The sequence below is a fragment of the Adiantum capillus-veneris genome, chromosome 12, assembly GCF_014529385.1.
Source record: "Adiantum capillus-veneris isolate H3 chromosome 12, ASM1452938v2, whole genome shotgun sequence".
Taxonomy (NCBI): Eukaryota; Viridiplantae; Streptophyta; class Polypodiopsida; order Polypodiales; family Pteridaceae; genus Adiantum; species Adiantum capillus-veneris.
The window spans coordinates 9,960,096-9,987,811 of record NC_140942.1 but is presented as its reverse complement, the minus strand read 5'-3'; positions in this window follow the sequence as shown (position 1 = coordinate 9,987,811).

Sequence of the window (27,716 nt, the reverse complement as noted above, 5' to 3'; positions counted from 1 at the left end):
TTCTGGTTAGAAGCTCCACTTTGTCAGTGAGCTGCTTAAAATGTCCATCCTGATACTTCTTCCTTCTAAGGCCTGCAGTTTTAATTGCCTTTTTCATATTCTTGGCAAAAATATCCCAAGCCCTCGGGTTTCTTGAATCCACATCTTTCCAAAACTTAGAGGTGATCTGATAGACATTGTGAGGTTACCACCTTCATTTCAAACCAAGGGGGCATCCAATCAGCTTGTGAGAGCAATAGCAGTGATCCAGCCTAGAAGTTGTTCCGACATATTGCAAACTGGTATATAGGTGTATGTGAACCTAGGCGTGTTGCTCCATGGGCCTATCACCCACAAGTCCATCAACACCCATTTCTCACATAGGCTTATCCATTTGGATCTTTTGAATCCAACCAACATATTTGATGCCCCAATTCTATCTCTTCTCTTCTCCACCATAGTGAAATCACCCACCAGAAGCCATTCCCCTTCAATGTGGATGTCCTTAAGTTGGTCCCAAAGTTTTTCTCTTTCCTTCACCGATCAGGGTCCATATATGTTGGTGATGGTAATGTGTTGATCTGACCATTTTATTTAACTCTTAGAGCCCTCTCGGAGGGATAATTCAGCACCACTTTTGGCTCTAGATCTATGTCCACAATTGAGAGGACACCATTGTACCCATTATCACCTTCTCCGTAGAAGACCAGCTTGGTTACCATAGCTTGTTATCTTTTACTAGAAGAATCCAAGTGATGTTCTTAGATATCCCAATAGTTAATACCCTTGCCTCTCTTGACTTTGTCCCAGAACAAGGAGCTCTTTTTCTAGGTTTTAAGCCCCTTCACATTCCATGAATGAAGTACAAGCTCCTCCATTATTGAAAGAGGGTACGAACTTCTCCATCTCTAGAGACACTTCTTTTGTGCCCTCTTTCATGCTGATCTCCTCCATCAGATCAATCCCATTCCCCTTCGTAACCTTGACGTTTTCAAGATTAGCACCCAAAAGAACCTCAAAGATTTTATCATAAAGGAAGGGGTTTTTAGGAATATCTAGCAGGGCTTCTTTCAGCTTCCCTGCGGCCCGCGTCTGGGATTCAAAATGCTTGCATGAAATGTTGGACAATTGTTTTGCCAACCTTCTTCTTTCTTTCTAAATGTGGGAGATAGAACAATCTTCTGAATCATAAGGGTTATCGATTTTTTATGGATAGTGGATGTGAATCAATACCTTGGGGGTGGCCTTGCTATTGCTATGAAGGGCTTTGGTGGGTTTCTCCATATTCTCTAGAGTTACCTTTTTGGAAGCCATCTTCAGTATCCATTTGTCCCATTGAAAGTATGTCTTTTTCACCAGCTTACTGGGCTCGGGGTCGTTCCTAGAGCAGCTAGACACAACCTAGCAAAATGCCCAAATTTGTTGCACTTGAAACATGCTCCAAAGAAAGTACAAAAATTCAGTGGAATGACCTGAAACTAACTCCTACATTCACAACAAGATTTTTGGGCTGATGCTTTTTTATATCCCACCAGATACACACCTTATTGGCAGCAGTGCACATTGCTCTGTTAGATGGTACAGAAAGAGGGGTACCTAGGGCTGCTTCTAAGTCTTTTAAATTACTTCTAAGCTTTAAACATTTTCTTAAACTTCCAAATAAAGAGGCCCTCCTATAGCCCATTCACTTCCTAATGAGTAAGTAGCTAGAATAGCTTTGAGCAAAGAAAATAAAGAGATTGCACCAAATTGAACCCACAGCTTAAACTTTTTTTGTATAAGCAGCTCTAAATTAAAAGCTCCCAAAAATAAATCATCCATTTTGGTTGGGACTTTAGTTCTTGAAAGGCAAGTGACTTGGCTTCTAGAGAATTAATGGTTTAACACAAACCCCCCCCCCCCCCCCTTCCTTCACCTTCCTTCCTTGGCTGCCCTTGCTATCTCGTCTCCTCACCATAAACAATCCACTACCTAGACTAGCATCTCACATTTGACAAAGCAACAAGTACTTGAGGGCCCATTGCCCAACTGCAGACAAATCATACATTTGAGCTTGTTTCCTAAAGTTCTCAATGAAGACATGTTTCTTGAAAATCATGTTTGGAGTTGTGTAGACACAAAGACTTTAGTTTGCGTCTTAATAATTGACTTGTAATTATTGCTAAGAAAAAATGATGTACATAAAGAAAATGCTTAAGAAAAGTGTGCTCATCATATTACCAACGGTTGTAGTTTCCAAAAAAAAATGAATGTAGTTTAGTTAAATGGTTGCCATTCATGACTGAATAACAAGGAATTGACCACAGGAAAGGACAAGCTCACACATACACATTCTCACACAAACTTAGATACTTACCATCGTGTGTGCAAACAAACTTAGAACGCACATATCTTTGTATTGACACACTTAATATGTGTCTTCTTGATTGGACCCGAGTGATATTGCTCTTCTCCTTGTTGTGTATGCACTCTTGTAACCCTAAACATAGCGAGTGCATGTACACACATCTATAACGGCACAGAGAGTGCACTTTACACATGTCAAGAACTGCAAAATGAAGGCTACATTCCAAAAATCCTTTGCGCACAATAAAGAGGGAGAGAGAAAGAGAGAGAGGCCGTCGAAGGCGGCCGGCCGTACTAGTAGAAGAAAATGTTGCTAATTGTGAAAGAATAATGGGATATATCCATGGAGGGATGGAAAAAATTCGCCATAAACCCGCACGCACACACACACGTTGAAACAAGTATAATTGTTGCTTGCCCAAAGCTTTCAAAAGAAACAAGCTCAGTTCTTTAGCTTGAAGATGTCCACGTACCTCAAAGATGAAAGCTTTCATTCACCACAAGATTTGCACACATCCACGTTTGAGGCTGTATCCATAAATCATATATCCAAACTTTTACTTGACACAAATCTTTCATGATGGACGCTTGCCATGAGACATCTAAGGCCCTCAACAAACGAATACTCAAAATAGAATACCCTTTATCTACACTACTTCTATAAGGAAAAAGAGAATTTAATACACAATAGTGCTACATGGCAATGAATCTAGCCCAATGAGTCTTTTTCTTTTTTTTTGAAGAAAAGTGGACGTAAATTAAAACAAAAACTTAACAAGTACAAGATCCCAAGGGTAAGGGGTGGGATAGCCCTCCAAGGGAAAATTACAACATGAGATAATCTTTCATCTTGAGCCTAGGAGCACTATAATGACAAGGGATCTTTGATCTCCACTGCTTCCAATAGTAAAACTTCTGAAGAACATAACTAGGAAAGGAGGAGGCTATTTTAGTTTCTTTACATAAGGCTTCAAACAACTTGGTTAAATCATGTTTGAGCTGATACAAGCTAATGTTACCAGATATACCGAAAGAAGCTTACAGCCTGTTAATCCATACAAACCAGAGGATGATTCCCCTCCATATGGTCCATAGAGGAATGTCCACCCTTTGGAGATACCAAGGAGTAGGTCTTTGAAATCCATCGCATGAGAACAAATATTCCAGGAAAGCTTTCCAATGGCAGCTATAACTTCTGAATTATATCTGCAGTTGAAAAACAAATGAATAATGTCTTCATCCCTGGTTTTACGTCTACCGCATATCCCATTTCCAATACCAATCTTGGCCGCTTTAGTAGCACACCACATTCCTTGATGCAGATCAGCCACATAAGAAAACTATGCTTCCTGGCCACTGGGTAAGCCCATAAACATCTAAATTTCTATGTCCACTGTTAAGAGCTCCATTGGACCTGCCATCGCTTGTTAAGTTTCTGTTTTTATTCAATATCCACTAATCTTCCTGCTTTGTAGCTGCTGAAAATTTCTTCAGCATTGGAGGCCAGAGTGCTCTTAATCCAACAAGAACCTGTAGGAAGGAAATGTTTTGCTAGTACTTCTTGACATCTTTGTCTACACCATATAGCTTAAGCCATAGATAGATTAAACTCCCTTTGGATGGTTTCAGCTTCCTTGACCCTATGATTGGTGAAAAGGTTATGCCAGGACTTGATACCTGCCTTATAACATTTATGGCCTCTTCTTGAACATGGGAGGTTAGCTTTAACTGCAAAGAAACCAAACTAGGGTGAATCAAGAAAAAAGTTATGATAATTAAATTTGAAATTCTTGGAAGGGGACCAGCTGGCGGACTTCATGCTTTGCCAGGCATTTTAGAATCTGTATGCCAATTTAGACCCATAGGGGATCAAGGTTTTAGGGACAAGAACCAGGTCTCTGAAGAGAAAATTGGTCCATGCTTTATAATCTTTGAGTTTGAACCTATGGAGATGTCTTCTCAGTAGCAAAGCCCAGTAGTCATTTGAAGAAATGGATCTAAGAATCCATTTACCTTCCATTCTAGTAGTTAGACACCATGTTCAGATCTAGAATTCCAAGGCCGCCACTATCTTTAGGCAAGGTACATATTTTCCAAGAAACTTTAGCTACCCTTGGGTGTTCAACATCGCCCCCCCCACAAAAAGGATCCGGCCAAAGAGAAAACTTTGTTTAGCTGGTATTGGGCAGGTTGCCAGCAGGCCAGAAAGTATATTAGTGAGGGGAGGATATAGTGATGGAGAATGAAGGCTCTGGAGGGTAGGGATTGTTGATATCCTTGCCATTTATAAAGTTTCTGCTTGAACCTGTTAACTACCCAATCCCACCTTTGATTGAAGGAGACCTTAAATCCCATAGGGATGCCTAGTAATGTGAAAATTTGCCCATCATTTATAGCATTACAACCAGCATGTAGAACCAGCTGAGAGGTATTACCTGTGGAGCATTTAAACCCAGTTTTGCTATTATTAACAAATAAACCACTAGCCAGACAGAAAGTGTTCAAGCAATCCCAGAAAGATTCAATAGGCTGATCATCACCGGGGACAACAACTCATTAGTGTCATTTGCAAATTGTTGAAGGCATAAATCTTTAGCAGCACCTGGTATTTCAATGCCTTTTTTTTAATGAACCACTGCATCCTGAACAAGCTATCCCAAAGCATCAGAATAGATTGCATACAAGAGAGGAGCTACAGGACAGCCTTGTCTAACAAACCTTCTAAGAGGAAAAGCATCAGTGAGATCTCCATTAATGGCAATTTTAGCAAAGGCATTACCAAAAAGAACCTGAATGTATCTGTTAAACTGTTTCCCAAAACCAATGTCAAAAAGAGACTGGAATATAAAATCCCATTCAATCCTATCCATAAGCTTTATCAAAATCAATCTTGAAAAAGATAAAATCTAACTCTTGCTCTGAAAGAAACTCGAAAGATTCCCAAAGGGTGATAATGACATATAAGATGAACCTGCCCTTGATGACACCTTTTTGCTCAGGAAGAATGATTTGATCCATGATGTTGCTTAATGAATCTTTGAGCTTGGTCATGCAATGCAAATTTCTTGGTTCTCTTTGAGTGCAATGAATGCAAGAAAAATTGCTAGTCGAGGATGTCGGTTTTAAATATGGAGCAACCTAAAGAGCGAGGTGTTTGTTGCTTTTGAGTTATTATTGTGTGGCCCATCACCTCCATCAACAGAATATTATTATTGTGTGGCCCATCACCTCCATCAACAAAATCTTATTATTGAGTGGCCCATCACCTCCATCAACAAAATACCACATATGCACATAATCCATCTAAAAATACTCTCTTTATTGTGCCTTTTCAGCTTCACAATCTTTCAACTACCATTACCTTCTATGGAAAGCTCTAATGAAAGTTCAAGAGAGCAGAGAATCAATTGTCTCAAATGGGATTCACAAATAATCAGAAAAGTGGATACTCCTAAATGTTAGAGGAAGTGTGATAATCGTGGACTCCAAGCTACCACCTATGACACAACTTGAATAGGCTCTGTAGAAGTGGCTAGGAAAATATTTAAGCACCCTCATGTATGTATAGGCTCCTCAAGGCAAAGATTGGGTTTAAGGCTTAATGTATATTCTTTCCTGCACCAATACAACTCTACCATTCACAATTCTTACCTCACCGCACCATACAACTACATGGAAAAGTTGAGAGAGAGGGAGAGAGAGAGAGAGAGAGAGAGTTAGCAGCAAGCTAACACGGACACCATTTTTCGGAGTTCTCCTTGTAAAACAATTATTATTTTGATAAATCAAGAATATTGTAACTCCTGTTTTCTTGATAAACCTTGTAATTAATGAGCCGGGGCTACAAGCTTCCAGATTGTATCAGCCATTCAATTCCCAGCTTTGGTAGAACTCCAAATTATTACTTTTGACCACCCAAAAACCTTGGCTAAGGTATAAAAGCCAATTTTTGTAAGTTTTGGATAAGAAATACACAGCATGAGCTAACAGCGCTCACTTCTCTCCTTCTTGCGCTTCCTACTCCCTCTCCGGTTGTCACATTGTGAATGCGTTTGTTGCATTGCAACCGCAGGTAAGAGCTCTACGTATTGACGTAAGCAGTTCACAATATTTCGTAGCTTTTGGCGTCACTGACCCGCGGCCTAATTTTATGATAATTAGGAATTTACACTTTTAAATCGAAAACTAAGCATAGGCGGGGTATTGGGGCATCATTGCTAAGCATTTAGATGCATTCTGGGTCGAAAACGACTAGGTCAAAAATCCACTGCTGTTAATAATCGCGATTTTGGAACTTGACCTAAAGTGGGATTTGAGGCCATAGTCATGTGTGCTTAGGTCTTATAAATTTGTCCTAGAAGTTTCGTTACGTTTGGATGTCATTTGATGCTGTAACGGATGTGATTTGCTTGCTGATGAGCGATTGGCTTTTGGTGATTTCAGTCACTTGAGTGTAGCTTGAGGTAGATGCAAGTTGTTAGTTGTTTTCCAAGAGATTGACAAGCTCTTGTAGCCTCTATGCACAAGTCGAGTCAGCTTCGTCCCATGGTTTGACAAATTAATCGTGGTTCTCGCTAATACTGCAATAAGATAGGATGGTGAGGTTAGTCATGCATCCCACATTTGGCGCCGTTGCCGGGGATCGAAGAGACCTAAACTAGGAAAAACACGAGCGTCTTGTGTACTTGTCCTTTAACTTCCTCTAGGTTTGCCTAGAGTTCAAAACTCTCTTTTAGAAACCGTATAGCTTAAGATTGTCGTCTTTTGCTGTGTAGAGGTAGCTTGGAAGTAATCGTACTTGATGAGTACCTTTAGGACTGTAGGATTGTAGATTTAGATTAGAATTTGGAGAATGATTGGTAGAAGAAAGAAGTCTTAAGATCAAGACTCTGAAAAACATAAAAAAACACAAGAAAACGAGTGTTTGTGGACACTTTCCACAACCCCATTGCATGAGAAACTAGGAGTAGGGTAAGTAGGATCCGAGGTGGATTTCATAGCATTGCTCTCTCTAAAAGAATCAAGTGTGAGTGGTTATGTAAAGTTGCAGAATTTCAGGTCTACGGCTAGAAATAGCACGAAAAGACTCGAATTCTCTCAATCCAACTGGGGAGTAAGCTTAAGAGTTGTCTGAACCAGTGGGTAAGCTCAAGGACACTTCGAGGTAAAAATTTCAAGAAAGTTGACTAAAACTCAGATTATTTACTTTTTCTTGACTTTTTAGGCCAAACTAAGTTTTGACTTGATTCATAAGCTTAAAACACATCATAAAAGGACTCTCCTTGAGAAAATTTCAAAAAAGTGCTCATTTCAAGCCTCAAGTTAATAATCGCGATTATTACCTTTTTGCTCTAAATCAGCCAAGACTCATATCATTGATTCATTGTATGTGTACAAACAACTTTTTTAAAGGCCCAAAAGATTTGGATCACTAAACTGGCAAAAAACTGGGTGAAAACTAAAGTTTGTATTGACTTTTTGAATCTTGAGTGTGAATTGAGAAAAAATTTATCCAAACTTGTTGAAAATTGATTCATAGGCTTATATTGAGGTGATAAACATATTGAAGCGGTCCGGGGCGGGCAACAAGAAGAGCAACCTCTAGACACCCTTCAAGGCTCCCGTGCTGCTCATTGGGGCTGGGGCACAACACAACACAAACCAAAACAACAAACCCCCAGCCAAATCCCAACTACACAAGGGGCACCACCTAGTTTAAGAGCGAACTAGGACGCAAAAGAGGAGAATCTTTAGATCAACCCACAAACAAGCAAGGAATTTACACTAACCCTAACACCAATGGAACACTCTCACACACTAAAACACGAGAGAGAGAGAGAGAGAGAGAGAGATGGTGCTCGGGCTGCTTTGAAGTGTATCGTTAATGATCAAGCAAACATAAATATATATATGTAAGAAAGAGAGAGAAAGGGGGAGGGGGTGCTTGTTGCATTAATACCTTCTTACAAATCTGTCATGACAAATCAAAGTGAGATTAGTATTTGTTCAACATAGCTTGCGTAAATTTCACCACAGCACATCACAAGAAAAGCCACCCCAATCACTGTCTTAAGGCCAGGGGAGTCCTCTCCACCCTGTCGCCCTCTTACAGTATGTGGGATTTATGGCTAGATTAATGACAACACCAGAGACAAGCTATCAAGAACTTAACAAAAAACACTAAGACACTTACGCATCATTGTTGTCCATTATTTCACGTTGGAAGGGAGACAAAGTATCCAAGCTTAGTCCAAATCCACCCTCCTTGATTCAGCAAATGTTGGGCTTACACTAGTAGGAGAAATGATAGATTTCCTACTCTCAATTGAATGATCACTCTCTCTCTTACAATGGCATAGAGTTCCCTTGCTAATCCCCTATTACAACACATGCACATGCATAAGACTATGAGCTTCCACTCAAGAGCTCCTTCTAGAGAGGTTGAGCTTGGCTTCTCAAGCTATAGCATAGTGCTGTTGCTTATGGCTCCCCCTTTTTGTGCTAGCTACACCCTCCTTTTATAGCAATTTTGAAGGCTAGGGTTACTCCTCTCACCATGGTTGGGTTAGATTTTCAGCAATTTATCTAATTTCTTTTGCTTGGAATTATCAAGAAGTTGGTGGGGAAAGAGAGAGGAGAGAAATGGAGGTGATAGGACTTTTCATAGTGGGTTAGTGTTAGTAGAGTTAGTATTAATTTACAAATGGAATTGGATATTTACAATGGGAGTATCCATGTAGGATACAAATAAGGAAGAAAAACTCTTAAGAGGTAAGAAAAGGTGGATTTCTTACAAGGTTGATGCTCCAAGTGTCTTGAGTAGGGCCAATTTTGACGCTTGTTGACGGTTCACTAGCTTTGACGGTACATTTTTTCTCCACTCTTGACCTTCCTTGAGAGACAAGGTAATTGAAGCTGAGTAATCAACCACCATGATGCTGTCTTTTAAGAGAAGAGGCTGAATTTTGTGGTTTTTTTGATAGATATGGGTAAATTGGAGGAGGAAAAATGAGACTAGGTGGTCAATTTTGGAATGGAATTGTGTGTGGGAGGTATGAGTTCACCATGGTTTCTCTTATTCTTCAAGGTTGAGGAGAAGGTGAGTAGGGTGCAGAGAGGAGGGGTGAGAGAGGTGGGGATGATGAGTGGAGAAGTGTGTGTGAAAGAGGAAAATGATAAAGTGGAAGAGAGAGTGTGGCTGCATAACATGGGAAAACTGGGGTCCACTAATAAAATCATAGCTCACAGCTCATAGCTCAAAAAAATATGAAAAAAATTGAGGCAAAAGTTCAGCCCACGAGCTACAACTTTTGTTTGTATCACCTTTTCAAATTCGGAGAGCAAGTGAACTTTAAAAATTCAGCAAAACCGACCGTTTTTTTCCACTGCACAAGGTCCTTGTGGGGTCCTTCTTTGGATGATTCTTTTGAATACCTCGAAGAGTGAGCCCTCCATAGTGCATGTATGCATGCCACCTACCCTTGACCTTATTTGGTAGGTCTATAATTGAAGATATTGTTGAGATCATGATATAAGTGAATAGTACAACTAAGAAAATCAAATATTGAGGGGTCTAAAAAATATGTACATGTCAAATATAAATAATATAGGTGGAAAAATATAAAGGGGTCAAAATAAATCTCTCTCATTATAAGTCTACCATAAAAAGATGAATATTTTTGGTGGTCTAATTTATGAGAGTAATAGAGAATATATGTAGGAAAGAAAAAATCACAATAGTGAAAAAATATACACATAAATAGAACTAGTTTTTTTGGATTTTTGTTGGGATGGAGTTACACCAAAAATAAGAGAAGCTTGCATGAAATTATTTTTATATGGAATAAAGAGTATGCAAAATGATTAAAAAAAACATGGTAATGGTGAGTCAATGTACATAGCATAAATAACACACCATAGCTAGAAATATTTAAATAAATACCACAATATTTATGAAAAATACTTTTATTTAGGCCCTATATACAATGAAATATTTACACACAAATGGGCCATTATATACTTATAATTTTTATTTTTTTTATTTTTTTGGCTCAACTAGCCCAGTGACTAGCTAGCTGAGGGTTTTAAAGAAAATATGGGGAAAGTTCCCTAACTCACGCACGCCTATGTACAGTGAAATGGTAGGGATAGCCACAGTGTTTGGGTGATTTTGGTAGGGTGAGGTAACTCACTGTGGCAATTACAAAGAGCCGAAAAACGGCTATCAATATGTATATGCTCAGTTGACCAAAAACTTGCAAAAATTTGACAAAAGTAAATAATCGCGATTATTTACATCTGCCTTGTTTTGAACTTTTTTGACCAAGTTGGCATACCACTAGCTTTACCATGTTGTAATAAGTCCACAAACCAAATTTAGTAAGATTTGGATCACTGGGGTGAAAACTGTGGTAAAAATTGCAAAGTTAGTCTGCGGACAGATAATTGATGACCATTTGACCAAAAATTGTCCAAACTTGATGAAAATTGGCTAGTGACCTTAACATAAGGTGCTTAATAGATCTGTGTCAAAGTTGGGACAAAAGTTTGTAAAAAATTATCAAAAGTAAATAATCGCGATTATTTACATTTTCTTCAAAACTTGGTGATTTTGCAAATTTGAGTATACCACAAGGTCAAGTACATCAATTGGACCCCACAAATCAATTTTGGTGAAATTTGGACCACAAAAGTGAAACCTAAGCCAGATTCTCAAAATTAGAGTCTGGCGACATGGAACAGTAGGTAAACTTGATCAAATTTTGTCCAAACTTGTTGAAACTTGCCCAAGGGCTTTAACAGATTGTATACTTGCCAAACCAATCCAGAAAGTGCAAAAAAGTGACAAAAGTAAATAATCACAATTATTTACTTCTGCTATCCAGAGACTTCAAATTTGACTTTTGGGCTTATACAGTGTTAGACCAGCATAAAATAAGGCCACTGGGAAATTTTGGGTTCAATCGGATCAAAATTGGTACAGATACACTCAGTTTACAGATCCAGATTAAACCTTTGATTTTGCTAAGCTGAATCTGAAAATCAAAGTTTCAACTTCCATAGCACGAATTGAAGTGAAATACAGAGACCAATCCCACTGGAGTTCTCAAGAGCTCTATTGTCCTTATAGAAAAATAGCTAATTTGATAAATTTTGTACAGAAATCAGGTTGCATACGAGGAGTCAGTGGCTTGACAGAAAGTTGCAATTGAGTCAAGTGGAAATTGACTACAAGTCAATCTCAGGTGAGTACTCTATCCAGGGCTTCATAAGTCTATATGAACCTTAGATCCGGTCATGTAATAGGAAATCAAGGCCTATTTGGAGAAAACACCAATAGAGTATCCACTGGAGAAAGCATAAATCAAGGCAATTCCTTGCACACAATTCCTGAAGAAGTCTCGGACACTTTTTCAGATTCAACATCCAAAATGTCTTCTTACTCGACTCACTCAGAAACCGGAACGACAATGCGCTACAAGCATATACTCTCTTTTTACAAGACTAATCGTCATGGAGCCTAGGTTTACTTGGATCCTAACAAAGAGTATGCTATTCACATTGATGATCATGGTATTGAGTTCGAAGAAGAAGTTAGGGCCAACAAACAAGGAAAAATGTACATGGATCGAAACGGAACTCAATATGTACAGGTTGAAAATCTTGATGTGATAGACAAATGGGGATTAGAAGTAAACACTATAATCCCAGATATGTCAGCAAAAGAAGGACCACCAACTTTGGAATTCGAGGGATACGATCAAGTAGACTTGAAGCCTTTGAAATGGCTTAGTACGGATAACCCCTAGGATCAGAGTCTATTGTTGGAAAGATAGAAACATAAAAGATCTTTTGTGGACTTCTCATGCTAGGGCATGACAATTAACGGCCATGAAGATCATTTATATCTTCAAAATCAAAGATAAAGGATTTGCAAACCTACCAACTTACTTGTTTAGGGATTGTTATAACAACAACTTTGTTATGATGACTCCTGAGGAGGTAGAACAAACTAAATACCAGGGGTATTCCATACGGGATTGGATATTGAGTCAAGGACCAGAAACCACTCCAAGAGACGAACATCGTGAGAGATCATCTGAGAGTAATGTGAAGAAACCAAAAACCACCTCATCACATAGAAAACTGGGTGACACTGAGGCCAGCCCAGGGCTACATGAGTCACTATTTCCAACAGACTGGTTTGAAGGACTCAGAACAGGACCAACTACCAGAACACCTGGAGCTGAACCAAATAGATGTGTCAGACCAGCTGATTTTCAAAAATGGTTCAGAAAATGCAGTGGATCAGGGGATCCATATGACCACGTAGCAATCTTCAAGCAAGTGCTAAGAGCAGAGAGTATATTCGATTTCCATACTCAATTCAAAGGGTTTGGAATGACATTAGAAGGAAAAGCTTTGACATGGTTCCAAAACATTCCACCAAGGTCAATCATGGATTTGAATACATTAGCTCAAGGATTTATAGCTGCCTATTCTAAAATGGGGATTAAACATAATACAGTAGCTCAAATCTACAGCTTTAAACAGAAACATGGTGAGTCTGTTAGGGATTGTGCAACTCGAATGAAACAATACATTGCCAGATGCCCAGAGATGGAGATACCTGTAGAGGAGAGACTTGTTTCATTGTTTCTGGAGGGACTGCTAAACAAAAAATTTCATGTTATACTCTATAGTAAAAAGCATACAACCCTAGAGGCGTGTGTGTCTGGTGTTATCGACCTAGGAGACTTTTGTGAGATTTTTAATGAAGAGGATGTCCCTAAGGATAACCAAAGCAAAAAGACTGCATCCACAAAACCAGCACAAGTGGGAACAGCTGTTGCGGCACCACTCTCAGCCATAGAAGATTTGCTAAAAAGGATGAAATGACATGATGAACAATATGCAAAAAGCACCTATGGGAGGATCAAGACAGGGGATATCCCCACAAGGCTAACCAATTAGGCCACAAAAATGGTGTGCAATTGAGGGTAAATGGACCAACCACGAGCCCCACAAGTGCTACTTCAGACCAAAGTATGATGGGAATGTTCAATACGTTGCCATGAGGCCACAAGGACAACCCATGTACAGATATCAGCCTACTATGGCTCAAGTTCAAAGACCACCAATGGGTATGGAGAGACCTCAACCTGTGTTGGGACAACAACTTCCTTATCCAGGACATAATGCGGTGCCTGTAAAGTACATGCACTCAAAAGCAGTCATAGATGAACAAGCATTAGTGCTTGTTACACCCTATGCAGAGCCTAGTCCATCTACAGTAATGGTATAGGGATATTGGTATAGTCCACACCCACCACCAATGGAGGAAACCATGACTTATGCTCCACCCGAGCTCGCACCAATGTATTATGTAGCTAATCAAGGTGTCATACCTCCTATGGGAAGACCCATGATGAAGCCCAGAACAGGAAACTATCATAACTGCGGTGCTGATGACCATTGGAAGAACGAATGTCCAGAGCCTGACAAAAATCTCAAACCGATTGAAGCCTATTGCATACAATGTTGCAAAAGGGAGGACACTTTTCCGAAGATTTTCCTAAGAATCCTAGAATCCTTTGAACAAGGGAAAAATTGTAGTCAACGTAGTCCAAGTGATGCCTAGTAGCTCATCAGAGAGCGAACCGATTGTTCCAATCAAGGTTATCACTAGAACCCAAGCAAAGAAAAAGAAACACAATTCCTCTGATGATTCGGAGAACATGAAAGTTTCTTCTCAAAGAATCAAAAGGAGCAAAAGCAAAAGATATGAGATGAGAAAACAAAAACAACGGGTTGAAAACGAAAATTCTAGCCCAGGACAAGTTGAAAGATATTGGCAGTGAATTCAAGGAAACAACCATGAAATCTGGAGGATCCATTCTGGTTGATAAAATTTTTGAACCTACCACCGCCGCCTTGGAAGCCTACCAAGCAAGACTTAAAGCGGGCCAAAACATGGAAAACAAATGGAAAAACTATCCATCTCCAGACAGGGAAGCAGCTAAGCTAGAAGCTTATCAAAATTTGGTAAGAATCACACAGTAAATGCTGGATAAACAACAACCCAAGCTTGAAAGTATTGCAAAACCGAAAGAGCTTGCGACTAGAAGAAACGAAAGCAAAATCCGATGTGGTGGCAGAACCCCACCTTGAAACAAATGAGCCAGAGCTCCTAGTGCCGGACAGTGAAGATGCCTTAGACGGAATTCCATTCGTAGAAGAAGATTGGCCAGGACACTTGTGGGAAAAGGTAAGGGAGATCAATGATGGGAGCCTAACTTTAAAGTCAGGTCCTATAGAGGAAGTCTGGTTGGATAACCTACCATCTGATATAAACCTGGATATACAATCCTTATATGGGGATTGTGGATCAGAGGCTTCAGGGATATCTAAACCAATGACATTAAAAACATTACCTTCTTACTTGGGAGATAACGAAGATGAGTCTATCATTTGCAAAATCACTCAAGTCAAAAGAGCCAAACAGACCCTAGAAGTAGACAACATTCATTCAATCATGTCTACACCTATCCGATGCACTCTTACTTTGGGGGAATTGTTGAAACTCAAGCCATACTTATGGAATGATTTACAGAAAGCCTTAGAAAAGATGGGGATAACAAGGTTAATCTCTAATAATCTGGGAAACTCGAAAAATGAAACGGAATACAAAGAGATTCGATCAGTTCCTATGAACAAGGTCGGAGAATATTATGAAGGGGAAGAAGGAAACACTACCCTCCCAGTGAAATATAATGACATTGAAACCATGGCAATACTGGATAGTGGAGCTGGCATAGCCATAGCCACTAAAGCAGTATGGGAATCCTGGGGACAGCCAGTCATTAGACAAACACGAATGAAATTGCAGTTGGCTGATGGACAAATTGAAAGACCGCTAGGGCTACTAGAAAAAGTGATAGTCAACTCCTGTGGAATCGAATATCAACACACTTTTGCCATAGTAGACTTTGGGAAAAAACTCAACTATGAAATCATATTGGGAAGACCTTTCATGCGACAGGTACAGCTTATCCAAGATTGGGGAAACGACTATATGTACTTGAAGCGGGTGGGATCTATAACAAGAGTCAATCTAAAAGACCACACCTATAGAGATGTCTTGAAGACACCCATCCAAGAGTTTGATTCAGTCTCTTCGGCTGAAACTAAACTTCCATCTTGGCTAAACAAAGACACTCCTATTTGGATGTGCAGAGCTTCAGAAAACGGAAGCTTAAGACGAGAGGAATGTATCCTAGAAAGGGACTGTACAGACAAAGCCTACATACCTGAACCCTTTCCAGAGCATTTATTTGAACCATTCGAGTGGACTCAAATTTTAGCGACAATGGATGTATGCGTGAACACGTCTATGCCTACTCAATTTTGCAATGAGGATGGCTACGACATAATTCCCATCCAAATGATGTCAGTTCTTAACATTGAAAACAAGGATGAGGAAACAAAGGACTTGATGAAATCTCAACAAGTCTTTTCTGACCTCTATTACGATTCAACTGATGAGTTGGATGAACACTCAGCTACCTCCGAAGATTCGGGATCCAAAAAAAAACATACGAGAGCTCAACTACTCTTAAGGGGAAGGGAGGAAAAAAAATTTGACTTTCCAAACCAGAAATCAAGAAAACAAAAATGGTATAGAAGAAAGAGGGACACTAAAATTGTTAAAGCACGACCTATGCCATCAGTCTCCAATAAAACACAATTCCTGATGCAGATAGATGCTAAAGATTGTGTCAAAGACAAAAATAACTGTGGCAGATATCCTTCGAACGGAAACTCAAAAATGTCTCAGACATCGAGAAAAACAAGGAAGGGTACTCAAGAAGAACATCAAGATAAAAAACCACTCATGACCAAAGTCGAGCGGAAAAAGAAATATCAAGAGTTGAAAAAAGCTCTAAAGGAGATATACACCACCGAAATGGAAACCAGGGAAGAGGATGGTAAGGATGTAATGCATGTTCCATCCCATTAAGTATACTCTCCAAGATCGGAAAATCATAATCGAACAACCTGTTAGGGAACTACGGAAACAAGGCATCTTACAAAGGACCTGAAAACGCTAAAAGGGTAGACTAAGCCCAACCAGGAGAAGAGCCTAGGCCGGCTTACATTGCAAATGACCTAACAAAAGAAGAAGAAAATCTTTTGCTAAGCTTGTTAAAGGAATACAAGGATATCTTTGCTTGGTCTTACAAGGATCTTAAGGGTGTTGATCCACAAATCTGCCAACATACCATACCCATGAGAGATGATGCGAAACCAAGTAGACAGAGGCCATACACCTATAACGAAACATTTTCCAGGAAGATCAAAGAAGAGATTGAAAAACTAAAGGAAGCTGAATTCATTTACGAAATTGAACACACTGATTGGGTGTCCCCAATTGTGGTAGTACCTAAGAAGAATGGGAAATTACGAGTGTGCATTAACCTCAAAAAAGTAAATGCAGCTACCATTAGAGACAACTTTCCTCTTCCGATAACTGAGCATGTTTTAGAATGAGTGGCAGGAAAAGAAGCTTACAACTTTCTAGATGGATTTTGGGGATACAATCAACTTTTGGTTGACCCAAAAGATCATCATAAAACTGCTTTTGCAACAGAATGGGGTATATTTTCCTATCGGGTTATGTCGTTTGGGTTAACTAATGCTCCAGCCACATTTCAGAGATTGATGAGCCATGCTTTCAAAGAGTATCTTCGGAAATTCTTGGAAGTATACATGGATGATTTATGTGTACATTCGTCAATCCGAGCTGATCATTTTGAACACCTCAAAAAGGTATTCGAGAAATGTAAACTTTACAGGATTTTCTTAAACCCGAAAAAGTGCACATTCATGGGAAGACAAGGGAAAATCCTTGGACACATAGTTTCTAAAAATGGCATAGCTATCGATATTGAAAAGATTCATGTCATTAATGATTTTCCTAGACCAAAAAGAGTCAAAGGGGTACAAGCCTTCATGGGACATTGTGGATATTACCGACGATTCATCTACATGTATGCTATTATTGCAAAACCCATGTATAGCTTGATTACGCACTTTGAATGGACCGAGGCATGTGAAGAATCCTTCATGAAGCTTAAGCAAGCTCTCACCTCAGCTCCAATATTGAAAGCACCCGATTGGGATAAGGTATTCCACGTACACGTAGATGCTTCAAACTTTGCTATTGGTTGTATACTAGCCCAACCAGGAGATGGGAAAATTGACTTTCCTATTTCTTATGCAAGCCGACAACTGAATATGGCAGAAAAGAATTACACCACCACTGAAAGACAAGGACTACGAATGATCTATGCTGTTAAAAAGCATAGACATTACCTATTGGCCAACAAGTTTGTGTTCTCTGTGGACCACCAAGCTTTGTTATATTTGGTCAACAAGCCATGCAGCACAGGAAGAATAGTGAGATGGTTCATCATTCTTCTTGAATTTGATTTCACTGTGGTTGTAAAAAAGGCATTACACATCAAAGAGAAAATCATTTGTCCAGGATTGTTCAGGGAAATCATCTAAAGGATAGATGATGATCTACTAGATGCCTATTTGTTCTCCGTGGAAATGATAGCTAGATGGTCTGAAAAAATTGTGTCATTGATGACAATAGCTCAAATGGATTCACCACTTCCTATCACAGTTGATTTAATCGAGCAATCGGCTATGTATCAATTACTAGCTGGGAGGCTATATAAAAGAAATCGAGACGGGATATTTCTTTTATACATTAACCCTGAAGAAAAGGATCAATACCTAAGTCAAGCACATGTTACCATAGTGGGACTTCACTTTGCGGAAGACCAAACTATGCAACGAATCTTAAGACTTGGAGTATTCTGGCCGACTATAAGGAGAGATGTTTGATCTTTTGTAAAATATTTCCCTCAATGTCAGAAACAACCACCCATTCCTCATGTGACATTGTTTCAAATGTCACTTGTTCCTACGTGGAGTAACTATTTGGCTACTTACTTATCGAACCAAACATTTCCTGAGGATATGAGTAAACGCCGTCAAAGAGAAATTGAAACGGAAGCAAGAGAAGATTCTCTCATTGGAAACCAATTGTATCGGAGAGGTAAAGATCAACATTTGTGTCTTTGTGCAAATGAAAACGAGTATATTCTGATTATAGAACAAGCACATGCTGAATTAGCTGGAGGTCACTTTTCTAGTGAGATCACTGCAAGAGCAATCTTGATGGCAGGCATATGGTGGCCAACACTTTTTGCAGATGCCAAAGAATATGTTCGAAGGTGTGATGCTTGTCAACGAGCAAAAATGCCAACATGAGTAGACAGCATGCCCTTAAGATCAATGATGGGGGCTAGAGCCTTCGCAAAATGGGGTATAGATTTTGTTGGACCGACACAACCACCTGCTTATAGAACCCAAGGTCAATATATCATTGTAGCTACGGACTATTTGATCAAGTGGGCCGAGGCTTAAGATCAATGATGGGGGCTAGAACCTTCGCAAAATGGGGTATAGATTTTGTTGGACCGACACAGCCACCTGCGTGTAGAACCCAAGGTCTATATATCATTGTAGCTACGGACTATTTGACCAAGTGGGCCGAGGCTAAAGCAACCCAAAGAAATGATGCCAAAACCACTGTTGCATTCTTATATGAGTATGTATTCGCAAGGTATGGACTTCCAATAGAGATTTTCAGTGATCGGGGAACTCATTTTCTCAACGAGGTAATAGAGTATTTGCTTAATGAGTTTATGGTTATCCATAACAAATCAGCTCCCTATCACCCACAAGCAAACGGACAAGCTGAGCGTACGAATAAAATTCTTAGCTCGGTACCGACCAAAGTGGTTAGTTTAGGAAGGACAGACTGGGAAATGAATCTCCATGCTGCTCTATGGGCTTATCGAGTTTCCTTCAAAACGGCTTTAAATGCTACACCCTTTAACCTTGTTTATGGTCTTGATGCCATACTGCCAATAGAATTCCTATTGCAGACTTAAGGGTAGCACAGACTCTTGAGTGGACTGGACATGAATTGTCAAAAAGACTTGAAGATTTGGAAAAGCTAGATGAGCAAAGGCTAACTACTGTAGCCATATGTATGCACAAAAGAGGAAACAAAAACAATTTTTTGATTCCCACTTAATCACCAAAATTTTCAAGAAAGGGGACTTAGTTCTAGTCTATTCCCTTAAGCAACACATTCCCAAGTTTAAGAAAAAGGGAAATGGACCATTTATCATTGAAGATGTATCTCCAAGTGGAGCAGTAAAATTGTCAACCATAGATGGTGAACCAATGGCTAATTGGATTAGTGGATGTCGTTTAAAGAAATACAATTTGCCACTAACCAATGAATTGCTAGAGAGAATGCATGTAGCCAAACAAAGGAAGATGAAGCGACAGCAGGTTATTGATGAATCCCAAGAGGAAGCTAGACTTCGGGTGCTCAAGCGTAAAGCTGCTCTCAAGAATCAACAGATACCGATTCCCATCAACACTTTCGAACTAGATGATCGACAATGGGAATTACTTAAAGATGCAGTTTCAACAGATGATGATTGGTTAGGTGGAATGGATCTCCGCATCAAAGTACAGCTCAGCAATCATAACACCAATGCTTTGGTAGACACAGGAGCTAGAGTGAATGCAGTCAGTTATTCCACATACAAGAAAGCAACAAGTCAAGTATTGACAACAGGAATAACGACAATCAAAGGATGCAACAATAACCCAACTCCAACATTGGGAGTAGTCAACTTGAACGTGGTAGTACATGGATGCTCATGTCCGCATCATTTTGTATGCTTTCCAGATGAACACATGAATGAGACGATGATTCTTGGCATTCCTTGGATGCGTACATACAAAGCAGTACCAGATTGGGATACAAATCAGCTAAAGTTGTCACTTAAGGGAGGGCAACTCATTGTTCCTATTGCACCTAGCAAAGAGGAATGGAAAAGATGCAATCAAAACTAATCCACAAATTAAATCTTCTCCATCCCCTCGACAAACAAATTCTATAAGTAGCATGCAAGGAGTCAGGCAAATCTGGGTACCAAAGGCACAACTTGTGGATAAACCAAATCAGATTTGGGTGCCTAAAATTTCACTAGAGAAACAAAAGACGGTTCCAAGGATTCAAGCACAGAATCGAGCATCTATGAACAAGGAACCTAACATGAAAAAAGGTTTGGAAGAAAAAAGAGCACTTATCTTCTCCACACAACATGAAACCAATCAAACAGTGGCGAGTTAAGTCTCAAAAGACTCTCAAGAACCATGCACCAAGCAGACCGAGCTACCGTAATTAAGGGCAATGTTTGAAGAGGGAAGAAAAAGTTTCATGTTAACGTGTGATATTTTACAAAACTACCTAATAATGCCCTTATAATTCATCAACAAGGGAAAATTCACTGATAATATCTTCCCGATGAGTGTAAATAGTGTATATACTATCAGAAAATCATCAAAAATATTCCTTTTTTGTGTATTTTTCATCATTTTTGTTGAAAAGGAAGCTTAAAAATGGAGAAATCCAACAAAAAACAATAAATCTATGTTTTTCGAGGGATTTTCTTAATTACTGAATTTTCACTTTGCTTTTTTGAGCATTTTTCTATTTTCTTTGATTTTTTCAAATAAAAATGTCAAAAATTAATAATAAATAGAAGGGAAGCTCAGATGGAAAAATGGAAGACATGATGGTGATCAGAAAGACAAGGCGGACAAGCACAAAAATTTTCAACGAAATGAGACGATAGAAGCGGGAAGACCAAATTAAGCGACCAAGCCTACTTTTGCAAAATTCTTGCAGAATGAGTAACAGGAATCCGATTTTGGAAATTTTTGAGCTTAATATAGATTTCACGGCCTAATAGGACTAACGAGGGAATCTGAGGAATATTGGTTCGGGAAGTCCAGATATAAATATCCAGCCTAGGCTAAAACCACCTCATTTCCACTTGGAGCTTTATAAAGAGAGCATTTCGGCTTCTTTCGCGCGTCATTTCCGAAGCCCACAATTGACCTTTTTCAGCACTGTCTCACACGAGACATGAGGGGTAAGTTCCTTACTAATCAATGATTTATTTGTACGGCCGGTGGCTAGTCTAAAGCCCTAGAAAAAACCCTAGAAGCCGAGCGGTGCACGAAGACCTACGACCTAAAAGTGACCATATCGGCCTGCCAGCTTGACCAAATCGGATGGGATTTGAACCATAGCATGCCCTAACATAATAGAACCATTCCATACCATAAGATGATCATTCGACTGGGGTCAAGGAGGTCCTTAGTAGAGAATTAGGGGTTTTTGGGAAAGGCCAGAATTCTGACCTGACCCCACAGATGGCCTACTAATGAGGCTCATATACAATGTATATGATTGGTTTGGAGAAATCCATCAAGTAAAGCCCTTGAAAAGCGAAAAACGGCTCGAAGGTTACAAAGCGTCAAATTCAACATATGAGGCCAAAGTGACTCCAAACGAGCCAAAATTGGACAGGTAGCTTCACGACAAGGTTACAGACAAGTCCAAAGCCTCAAAGTTGACGACCAACCTAACAAACAAAGTAATCACAAAAAACGGTGAATTCAGAGTGACAGAGCACAAAGTGGTGCCGGCATGACCAAAACTTGACCAAATTCAATTTAGGACTTGTATTAGGTGTATAAAACATGTTTATGTCAAAATTTATGTGAAATGCAAAGTTTTTGTCACTGTAGTAAATAATCGCGATTATTTACTTTTGCAACATTTTTGCATAGAAATTGTCAACTCACCTCACCTATCATGTGTACATACCTATTACATGCCAAAAATCAAGTATGAGCTAAAATGACCACCCTTTACTTGCAAAAATTGCCAAAAAAAAACGCAAAGAAGTCTATGAAAGCCAAAATTTGGGTTATGAACAACTTTTCTTGATCCAAATCACCTCATTATTCATACCCAAGGTCTATACCATGCTTAGAACCAGGCTATGCCAAAAAATGTCAATTTGGGAAGAGAAGTTAATAATCGCGATTATTTACTTTTTGGCCAAAATGGTTCAATTTTGAAAATTTGTCATCATACATCCAAAGTATATGATGTGATAAGCCCACTAGCCAATTTTGAGTCAATTTGGATTTCAAAATCTCAACTTTTCTTTATATCTACTGTTTAAGAGACCTAAAGCCAAAATCTGGTACCATTTTCACCCTGTACATCCAAATGAGCCCAAATTTCCCTCAGAGCATGTAATTGGCACATACTTCAAGCCTATAAAGCCAAAATTGCAAAAAAGTTGAAAATTTTCCCAGTTGTAAATAATCGCGATTATTTACTTTGGTTGCAAATTTTTGTTTTGACCATACAATTTTGTTCCTTGCATGCTTTTATGCATCTTTGCTTGTTCAAAAATTGATTTGAAGCAATTTGGACCAGATTATCAGCATTTCAATCTAAAAGGACATTCCAGAGAAAAATCTAACAACTCTGCTAACTTTGCACTCTATTCACTGAACAGGAGCAATGCAAGCCGCGGAGAAGGCCAAGAAGAAGTTAAACCAAAAGGAGAAACTGCAAGAACTGCCCCCGTATCAACTAGACCCCGAGTCAGTAAGGGCAGCAAAGGCATCTTATCTTTCTAAAGAGCAGTTAGAAGAACACCACACCACGGTCTTCACGGGAAGATTTAAGAGTGAAGAAGGACATCCAGTGGAGTTGTAGCTCTTGCCCAAAGAGGTTTATGATGTCGCAACAAAGCCAGAAACCAAAGAGGCTAACCGTAGGTTGGCACTCTGACACTTCTATGAACAAGAGCCCTGCGGAGTAGACTTCAAGAAAGCTTACGAGCTTCTGTTCACCATCAACGAAGACAGAACTGTCCAACTCTTAGACAACCGAGGAAATAAGATAGAGGTTGTGATGACAAAGGAAATAGTGGCAGAGGCACTCAGATTTCCCACTGAAGGGATGACCATGCGGGCAAGAGATAGGAAAACAGCGGGCACGCTTACAAAGGAAACAGCTGCAGCTACATTTGCCGATCTCATCCACAAGCAGGTGGAAGAGCCAGCTCGTCTGTACCATCAACATTTCCATTTCCTGGCGAAAAGGCCACCAAGGTACACGACACCAAATCACGCCGTGGCCACAACTTTTACACGAGTTATGAAGTCAACCACCAGACAACCTATGGGCCACGCGCAATATGTGTTCACAACATTGAAGGCCACCAAGAAGGAGGGAAAGATAACCTACTTGGGCGCACCTGAAGTCTTGACCAGAATAGCCTATCATGCCATCGGCATGGCCGACAACCTACCGCCTGCCCCAGATCAGAACACATGGATCTTGGCAGCTCCACCCTCTCCAAGATCTACAAGATCTGGTAGGCGATCGTTTAAATCAGGTGATGAATCTGATGACAGTTCATCCGAGCAGCATAGCAGTGAAAGCTCTACAACGAAGAAAAAAGAGCTAGGAGGGAAGAAATGAAGCAAAAAGTTGTGGCTGCCCACCAAGAGGAGTCAGCTCAAAAGCAAGCGAGATTTGAAAGAGAAAAACAGGTGTATCAGCACACTAGGCAAGCGTAGGGAAAAGACCCAGAAAAGTGGGTACCCGCCGGCTTGAAGGGACTTCGAACGAAACATCATTCAAGGAAAGAGGCCGAGGATCCCAAGGATCATTTAGAAAGAATCTACCAAGAGGTAGAGGCCTTGAAGCTGAAAGAAACGGAACAAGCAGCCAAGAAAGTTGAGGAAGCAGCAAATCAAGAGCAAGGCCAGGCATCTCCCCGACCCACCTCACCGCCGTCGGAACAACAGGACCAGACCATGCCCACTCCACCATCATCACCGCCAGGCCAAGAGACCACTAAAGAGGCCGAGACTGACAAGGCAAAAGAGTCTGAGTTCACCCACCAAACGGAAGCTAGACAGCAAGCTGACCATGCGGAACAACATGAAGAAAAGGAAGTTGAACAAGAACCAGAACAGACAGCCGAGGAGACTCACAAGCCGGCAGATGAAACTGATAAAGAAGAAGATAAAGAAAAGGAGCAAACCACTACACATGAGGAAGAAACCGACATTGAGAAAGCAAGAAGGCCTACAGCTGAAGAAACTGTAAGGGTTGAGACCACACAGCTTGTCTCCACTCAGCCAGAAACTGCCGAGGTTTCAAAACCTCAGGATGTCCAGGAAGCAACCATCTCCATAGAAACACCAGCAATAACAACACAGCAATAAGAAAAACAAGAGGCTGTCGGCCCATCTCAACTTGCAAGACAAGAAGAATGGCAGTCCAATGATGAAGTCATTCTACAAGTGAATGATATGCAAGGCAGATGCAGATCATGATGGAGAAACTCCGCTCAGCAGCCTTTAACCGCAGTACTAAAGCCAAAGAATTAGAAATGGTCATCAATGCTCTTCAAGGAGAGCTCGAAGACAGAATGGCTACAATTACTGATCTCCAAAATCAGGTACAATAACTAAATACTGAAGCAGAACGACATCAGATAGCCAGGGACAACCAACAGAAGGAAATGGAGGAGTTGGGTGACCTCCTTACTAAACTATCTAATGCCTGCAAAGTGAAAAATGAGCAATTGACAGAAGTGACAAATGAGCTTCTTACCACCTCTTTGTCAGCTCAAAAGATTCAAGTATAATTTGTCATAATAATCAATATCTAATTCTCCTAAATGATTTTCTCATATTAAACTGATCATTTAATGTGGGGAAGTGCCAAGGGAGAAAAAGCTAGAATATTGGTTAAGTTAGTAGACCGGCCACAGTAGGGATCCAAAGGAGGGAAAATAGGGATCCAAAGGGGGGGCCATCTGCAAAAGAGCCATGTGAAACAACGGGCTAAAAAGACCCTAAGGTTCAGCCCATTAAGACTTCCAAAATGCTAAGGTTCCAAAATTCAAAGGTTGTGTCCAAAGGTCAACCTTAGGGAAAATTGGATGCTTAGTGTGTGTGCCCAAAAAGTCTTTCTGCATCCCTACATGGGAGGGGGCGAGCCCCAAAGCTAGGGGATGAGAGAGAAAACCACACACACACACACAGGCTCCCTTTACACAAAGGGAATGAGGGACACATGTCAGCTCCCTAGGCCAGATGCCCACAAGGTGTGCCCAATTCCTATTGGAAGACCCTTGAAGTGGACCAATGAGAATTAAGCTAGAGTAAATCTAGTTTAATTAATTTAAAAACATTTAATAAAAGAAACCAATAAGAATTAAGTGTCCTAGAAGACTATTGGGCAGTCTCCCAAGGGGTCCAATGAGCATTCAGGAGCCCCATGGCTTGCCTGATTCCTATTGGCCAAGAGGCAAAGGGGTCCAATGAGAGTTTAGTTTAATTATTTAATTACCTAAAGCTCTCACAAAAGGGGAAAGGGGGACACATGTCAGAAGGCTATCACTTATGCTGCTTAATCCCTATTGGCTTGACCTGGGGAGGTCCAATGAGGCAAAAGCCAGCCTAACTTAGCAGCTAGGGCTCGCCCAAGAGAGAGAGGGGGCTGATTTTTGCTTGGCATTGACACACACACTCTCACACTTGACCATGTGTGAAGGAAAAACACTCTATCTCCTCCCAAGCTTTAATGGAGAGCTCATCACCTACTCCAAGCTTGTGAGATAGAAGCCTACATCAACACTCTCTTGGCATGTGGATGCAAATCCAACCAAGAGCCAAGCTTCAATGCATGCTCATCTTCTCTACCAAACTAATTACTAAGCTAAGCTATGCTAATATGAGTGATTATGTGAGGAGATGTACTTCTTTCTCGTAAGATACTTCTTTTTCCTCTCAATCTACTCTCATACCCTGCTAGCTCTCACCATCTTCGAAGGTGTGTGAGGTATTGGGTCTGAGAACGGGGATAATTCAAGTTGTGTTTGATTAAGTGTTTTGCTTGGTGTATGAAGCTTCCATCTTCATTGCACTAGCTAGTCTTGAAGGAACACAAAGAATTGTATTGTACAATGTCTCTCTTGATGGGAGAAACCATAATACAAAGCCTTTTGGAGGGGGGACCGGCTCCATGCAAATCCGGTCCTCAACTGTTGTCAATAGTTTAATTGCTCTCTCTTTTGAAAGTATTGTCGATGCTATCTAACTAGGTGTTATGCTTTTTGTTGCTCTCTCCACCCAAGCACTCTTGTAATTATCATTAGGAATCTATTCTAATGAAATGCCCACTATGTTCATGCTAATTTCCGCTACAAATAAGATTTTAGGCCATTAAAATGTTACATAATTAGATGTAGCAAACGCATCTCTGCAGTATTCTGAACAAAGAATTAATGATCACGCCACCTTCTTGCGGCAATTAAGAGAAAATCCAGCCGTGGCCTTGATCAAGGGAACAAATGAAGTATACAAAGCTCTTGAAAAGAAAAAAAAAGATTTAGAACTGGAGGTGAAGCTAGAGCAGTCACAACGGAGAGACCTGGCACTCATGCGGGTCCAAAGAGAGGAGGAGCTCCTTAAGGAAATTGCAGAATTGAAAAGATTAAACCAAATCCTCAGAGATGGAAAGCCAGACATACAGGAAGAGGTAGGAACTTCAGAGCCGCCCCAAGTGGAAATCCCCTTGGTCTCATTTGCTGACTTTGAGATGCAGTCTCCAGCAGAGCCGAGTGGGGGAGAAGATTTTCAAGTCCAAATCACAGAGGAAGACACAGTTCCTATGGTCCAGCTGTCAAAGGCTGAAGAAGATGCACTAAAGGAGAAGATCTCCTTGGAGGTAGATGAGCAGTGGAAGGTAGCTATGGATTGGGAGTTGAGAGTTGTACACTTTGTCAACGTCACACAGCTCACTCCCAATCAAATCAATGCTCAATGGCACCAACAATCCCTACCATACCCTCTCATCAAGGTTGAACTCTTACAGATAAAGGAAAGATTATACAGAGATATGCAAGAAGATGGCACAGATCAAGACCACCTGAAGTGGAGGCTTAAACTGGTTGAACAAGAATCCAAGATACTTGATTCTGTTCATGAGAGCACCTGCGACCATACAAAAAGATTCAACATTTTTTCATGTACCTCGAGTAAGGACATGGCAAGCACACGAAGCACTGCAAAAGAAGAGGCCAACATGGCTAAACTTTCCCAGGATACCAGCTCCAGAGAGAGGCCAAGCAACAGAAGATTACATGGTGAAAACCCTAACGGGCGCCATGACATTCTTCAAAAGTCTACCAAATCTCTCATGTGCCATGCTATATAAAATTTTCCGGATGCTACTCACATGCATACAGGTCTTCAATGATCCAGAGCAGACAGGAGCACCATGGCTCCCATTTTTGGAAGGAAACAAAGGCCTCTGCTATGATTTAAGTGGGCAACGC